Consider the following 6,137-nt stretch of genomic DNA (forward strand, 5'->3'; position numbering starts at 1 on the left):
AACATGTTAAAGTGCAATGAACTGACGCTGATTCTAATACAAGCGAAACAATAGAACTGGTCAGGAAACGTTCACGATTCATTTCGCATTTCTATTGAATAGCGCGCCCAACTGTTCAAACACAAGTGACATCTGAACCGTGGTTCGACCAAACGAAGCATTTGGCGCGTCATACATCATCAACCACGTGATCTGGGCTAGTTGACACACACCCTGAAACATTGTGCCGAAACACTCTGTTTCATGAAGGTGAAGCGCCGTGTCAAACGGGCCATCCCTAATTTTCAACAAGTGAAATAGTTAAACCACACAATATTTGCAAAAGTTTAAAATAACAGTACCGGGGATCACATCACATCTGAGCCAGGGGGTGTCGCGTGTCCCTGTGGTGTGGGTTCTGATCCTTGCCCCTGAGTGCCGGGCTTCGCCAAGTTTCCAACTGTGGGCGAGCCTGGTCGGACCATGTTTACAACACTTCTTGTGGACCCTCTCTTCTCCTGTGTGCCCTCCTCCTGGGTGGGGGCGGCTGGCCTCTGCCTCGCTCCTTCCTGGACCAACCGTGGGCCGGGTGGGTGGCTGCATGGAGCGCGGAGCGGGTCTCCCGTGGGGGGTTTTGGCTTATACCAGGGGTTGGGGCGGGGAAATGCCCAGAGCTCCTGGGTGGTGATGAGGTGCGCGTCTGGGGTTGTTGGCACTCTTCTGGGGCGGGGCCCTGCGTTGGGCCCTCCCGGAACGGCGGGGGGGCTGCTCTCTGTCCAGGGTGTCAGTGCAGCTGGATTAATAACGGAGTGACGTGTGAAAACTTAGATGATTTAGTTAAAAGTCTTGCAGCAGCGTTCTGGAAAACCTGGAGCCGTTCTAGTGATTTTTTTTTCTTAAACATGTGAAGACGGAGTTGCAATAGTCAAGACGAAATGTAATAAAAAGGTGGATGAGCATCTCCAACTCGGAACGCAACACAATTGACTCAGTTTTGTAATGTTTTTAAGATGAGAAGAAGAAGAATGTACAAGTGACCCGACAGGGGAGTCAAGGGATAAAACACACAAAAAAACCTCCTGCGGTTTAAAAGTCTGTCCAGGAGGACATAACAGTCAACAGTGTCAAAGGCTGTGGTCAAGTCCAGTAGCAGTAGCACAGAGCATTTTCCTGCATCTCTCTGCATCAGGATGTCATTAGTGACTCTGAGAAGGGCTGTTTCAGTGGAGAGAGCTCTAGAAACTGAAACTGCTCAAAAATGCCATGACTGTCCAGAGCAGTTGTCATTTGGTTAACAACAACCTTTTCTGAAATTTTGGACATGAATGGGAGATTAGAAATAGGTCAAGAGGGAGGAGTCAAGTCTGGGCTTTTTAAGGAGAGGAAGGACGACAGCATTCTTAAAGTGCTCAGGGACTTGACCAGACAGCAAGGACGAGTTAATTATTGACGGGACACAGGGACCGATGGACTGGAAGACATCTTTGAGTAGAGATGTTGACAGCACGTCGAGAGAGCAAGAGGATGACTTCATTGTATCAACTACTCTGACTAGCTCAGGGAGACAAACAGGTGAGAATGTGTCTAAAATGACAGGCCGAGGTGATCATCCTTGAAGAATTTCAAAATAAAAGAGTTACACCATAATCACTGCTGGATGAGAAATACATTTACTCTTTATTTTCTTTATAAATCATATTTATCAATAAATCCTTGATTGTAAATGATGGATCTAAAGTAGAAAAGAAGTCAAAGTGCTGACTCAGCACAGATCAAAGGAGACACAGATGATTTCCTGGAATGAAGAAAACATCAAACATCATGATGTGATCTGGAACTGAGCTGTTCTTCAGAAGATCCTCCCAAACATGGAAACTGTTGCTGCAACACGTGAAGCTTTGCTTCTGTTGCTAGGTAGATCTGATGGATCAGAAGCAGACTTCTGTCAGCTGGAACTGGGGCTTCTTCCAGACCATGACATGTTGTTCAATAAAGTTCATTCCAAAGCGTGACTGATTCATGAAGTGGTTCCTTGAGCCGTGAGTTTTGCCAGCAGCAGGAATCCCTGAGAGTTAGGAGACAGTTTGTGGAGAGAGTTTGGAGATTTAGGAGAAACCAACGTTTGAAATGAAACCAAAGTGTCCTAAAGCAAAATCACTGAGCACATCTCAATGTTCCACAAACAGTCATTTTCCACAGTGGACCGTCACCACACACTTTACAAGACAGTTTCTCACAACTTTATGACAACAAATCCTGAAATTGTTCCATTCAAGGAAACATTGACTAATATTTGGATTGATGCTGTTTTCCATCTGTGTTTTCAAACCTGCATCAAGAATTAGCTCATGTTTATCGAAGACGGTCAGGAGAACTTCTTTGAAGAGGAGGACTTCTCCAAACAACCACAACCTTAGAGGAAGTTTTCTGAGCATTCAGAGAATGCTTTTCCAATGACTCATCATTTTCCACCAGAAGCTAAGGAGTTTTTCCAAATGCATGCTGGGTATTCTTAGTTCTAGCTTGGAAAGCACTTTGTGGGATTTCCCTGGAAAACCTGCTTTATCAATCATTTTGGTCTCTTTTTCTTCTTCTAAGTTCCAGCTTGGTGAGTGTGCAGGTCGCTATGGCAACCAGTGTCCAGGTCAAAGGGAGGACCACGGCCATCCAGTCTCCAGGCTTTTGGATGGATTTGGATTTGAGAAACATTTGTTTCCCACATTTTAATAGTAGAATTCAACACGGGACATATAGTGGATTGTAAGAATAGGAACAAAAACAGCAACAACAAAATAATCCTCCTCCCCTTAAAACATGCATTTGACTCTGAACAAGTCTAAACCAAATCCAAGCAAAGACCAGCGCTGGGGCTCCTGCTAGTTTCTTTGAGAAGAGCCTGCCTCTTCCAAACATAGAATGTTAACAACTAGAGCTAAAAATGTCTGTTGGTAGATTTCTGGATGTTGGCCGTATCCCAGCGAGCAAGGCCAAGTCAGCCCCAGATGGTTTCAAAGTGGACAGAAAAGGTTTTTAGGAGTTTCTAGAATGTTCAACAACCAGAGCTAAATGAAACTAGTGCATGAAATGACAAAGAACTTCCTGTTTGAAAGGAATCTCATGATGGCTTCCACCTGTCTCTTTGCTTTTCCTTTCTTTCTTGTGTTTCTCCTCTTTGGGAGGTTACACTTTTTGAGCTTTTCCAGTCTGGTTCTACTGGTTCTATTGGAGTTTCTACTGTTTTTATTGTTACTCCTCGTGACCCATAGGTCTCTGCTCGTCCCTGCTGTGCAGCTCTGTTCTTCCCCTCTGTCATGTGTTCATCCGTCCACATGAGGGCGCCGTCTAGGTCAGTGGTCTCCAACCTTTTTGTCACCGCGGACCGGTACAACGCAAGGCACGTTTACCGCAGACCGGGGGTGGTATTTTCTCTTTAGTAATAACAATAATAATATATAATTCATTATAATAATAATGAATTGACAAAGCCTCTTGGATAAGAGGCGAAACGTCTTCTAACTTTAAAAACCAAGTCCAGATGACATCCCCTAAACCTACTACAATGGAACCAACCTGGATGAATGAGAGTCTTCATAGACAATAATAATGAACGTAAATCCACTGTGTAATCATGTGCAACTTTATTACTTTATCAGCGGTGTCCTCGTAACGTCACACCAACAACAGAACATCCCATGAGCAACATCGTTTCTACCATCACCGCATATTACGCACAGTGGGTTTGGTACGTGGGAATTGCCCGTGGCGATAAATCCATATTTTAAATAGGTTTCTTGATACTGCCTGTTAAAGGCAGATTTCCCTTTTTTAGCGGGTGCAGGTTCCTCTTCTGTCCTTTCATTGGACCTTTTCCTCTTGTCAAAGCAACTTTCTAAAGAAGTTTGTTTTTTGCTCATTTTGTTTGTTTGGGTTTAATTTTATCGAGGTGTATCATGTGATGTTTGGTGTAGCAACTTTGATGTGCGTTAAGTGTGACGGATACAACAGAGAGAATCCGGTCACTTTTCAAAATAAAACGTTTTTTTTCGAAAAAAAAACCCCCAATAAAATAGAAATTATTTTTTCTTTCTGTGCGTCCCGGTGCCAAAATTTCCCGCGGCCCAGTACCGGTCCACGGCCCGGTGGTTGGGGACCACTGGTCTAGGTCATGCCTGGTGAGCTGGAAGCCAAGAAAAGGAGTGAAAAATGGAGAAAATGAAAGACCTGAGGAAAGCTGCAGTTCAGCCTTCAGGAAGAAAAGTTTAGACCAATAATTACAGAAATAAAAGATAAAAAATGTTTTTATAAATCTGAAAGTCACCAAAGTGTTTAACAAACTTTTTACAAAGTGAAAAGGTCAAATGTTTGTGTTGGAAGTCCCAACCTGACAGATGAGCAGAATAATAAGGCAGGCAAAGCCGTAACACTGCCCCCTGGTGGACAGGAACTCAGCAGTGCAGCTTCAGGATGGAGTGGCTTCCAACAGATCAGATCAACGTTCTGCTCTCTGCTAAAGAGGCAGAACGTCTCCTTCTAAGAAGAATCCAGAGTTCCTGATCACAAACATCAACTGAAGCCCAAATCAGAGCTGATCAGACTGCATGGAGCCCAAGCTCCAGAAAAGAGGAGACAAGAAGAAGAAGAAGTCGTCCACATGAAGCTTCACCTTAGAGGAAAAGAGGAGCTGCTGAACTAAAGTACTCGAGTACTGAGGAAGACTTTCAAGCTCTGATGGATTCTGTAGAACATTTGGAACTAGAATGTAGAAAGTGCTTCAGTTCCATCAGCTGTCAGTCTGCAGCAGCTTCATCTGCTGCCTCCATCCTCTCTCTGTGAGTCTCTGCAGAGTTTCTCTGCAGCTGCTGGTTTTTCTTCAGCAGCAGCATCAGAGCCAGAGAGCCAAAGAAAGTGGAAAGTCTGAGAAGGAAGCAGCTCTGCAGCTCTGCAGCTGACGGTGCAGCTTCAGGACTCATGAGGAGGAGCACATGCACGGCTCTGATGCTGCTGAACGTCTGACTGAGATGATCCACATTCAGAAGAGAGTTTCAGAGTGAAAGACGTGTGGAAGAAGAGAATCCTGAAGGTTTCTGTGCAGACATGAACTCAGTCAGAGAGCGTCTGAATGTTGGAGGATCCAGAAGAAACCAGGAGCTCATGAAGGTGGTTCTGTTGGAGCAGAGAGCAGAACTCTGATCCCAGTTTCAGGAACAATGCAGGCTCATGTTCTGGACTGAAGAGTTCTCCTGAAATGTTCTGTTCAGACTTCTTCAGGATCACATCTGTGTGTGAATGTGGAGCTTTGTCTGAACCAAGCTGCAGCTAGTTCACTTTGAAGCTCCTTCAGGCTCACACAGCAACAATGACAAAGACTGAAGCTGCTGTGCTGCCCTCTAGTGGCAAACATGGGATCTGCAGCACACATTTCTGCATTTCTCAACATTTTTGAAGCTCATCCAGAGAATGCCAAAAGTCTGCAAAGCAGTAATCAAAGCTAAAGGTGGCTACTATGAAGAACCTACAATATGACATATTCTCAGTTGTTTCACACTTTTTTGTTATGGATAAAATTCCACATGTGTTCATTCATAGTTTTGATGCCTTCAGTGTCAATCTACAATTTTCATAGTCATGAAAATAAAGAAAACTCTTTGAATGAGAAGGTGTGTCCAAACTTTTAGTCTGTACTATAAATAAAAATGTTAAGTGTTTTTTGTCTTAACCTGAAAAAAATCTGTGAATTTATTTAAATCTTTCCCAGTTTTTATTGAAAAAATCTTTGAAGAAGACACAGAAACAAGAAACAGCATTAAAATCTTTGCAGATTGTCGGTTAAAAATGTTTGCATTCCAAAGATCTTTAATTTTTTAAACTTTTATTTTATTATGTTACATCTCAGTTATAAACTTCATAAATGTGTTAATCTAATTTTAATTAAATTAAGTTAATTTCTCTATTGTTTTTTCACTATTATAATAAATTCAAAACTATTGCTTGTTTTTGTTATTAAGTATACAGTTTAATGTTTATTTATAGTCGTAATTATTCTCTTTAGAAACAGATTTTTAGCATCTTTTTGCTTGAAATTTTCTTGTTTTAATTTTTTTTCTTTGTTTACTTAATAAATTTATTTATTCATGACTGTAGTTTAGAAATACAATAAA

Source organism: Oryzias latipes, chromosome 2 (assembly GCF_053564925.1).
Source record: "Oryzias latipes strain Hd-rR chromosome 2, Olatipes_Hd-rR_3.1".
Taxonomy (NCBI): Eukaryota; Metazoa; Chordata; class Actinopteri; order Beloniformes; family Adrianichthyidae; genus Oryzias; species Oryzias latipes.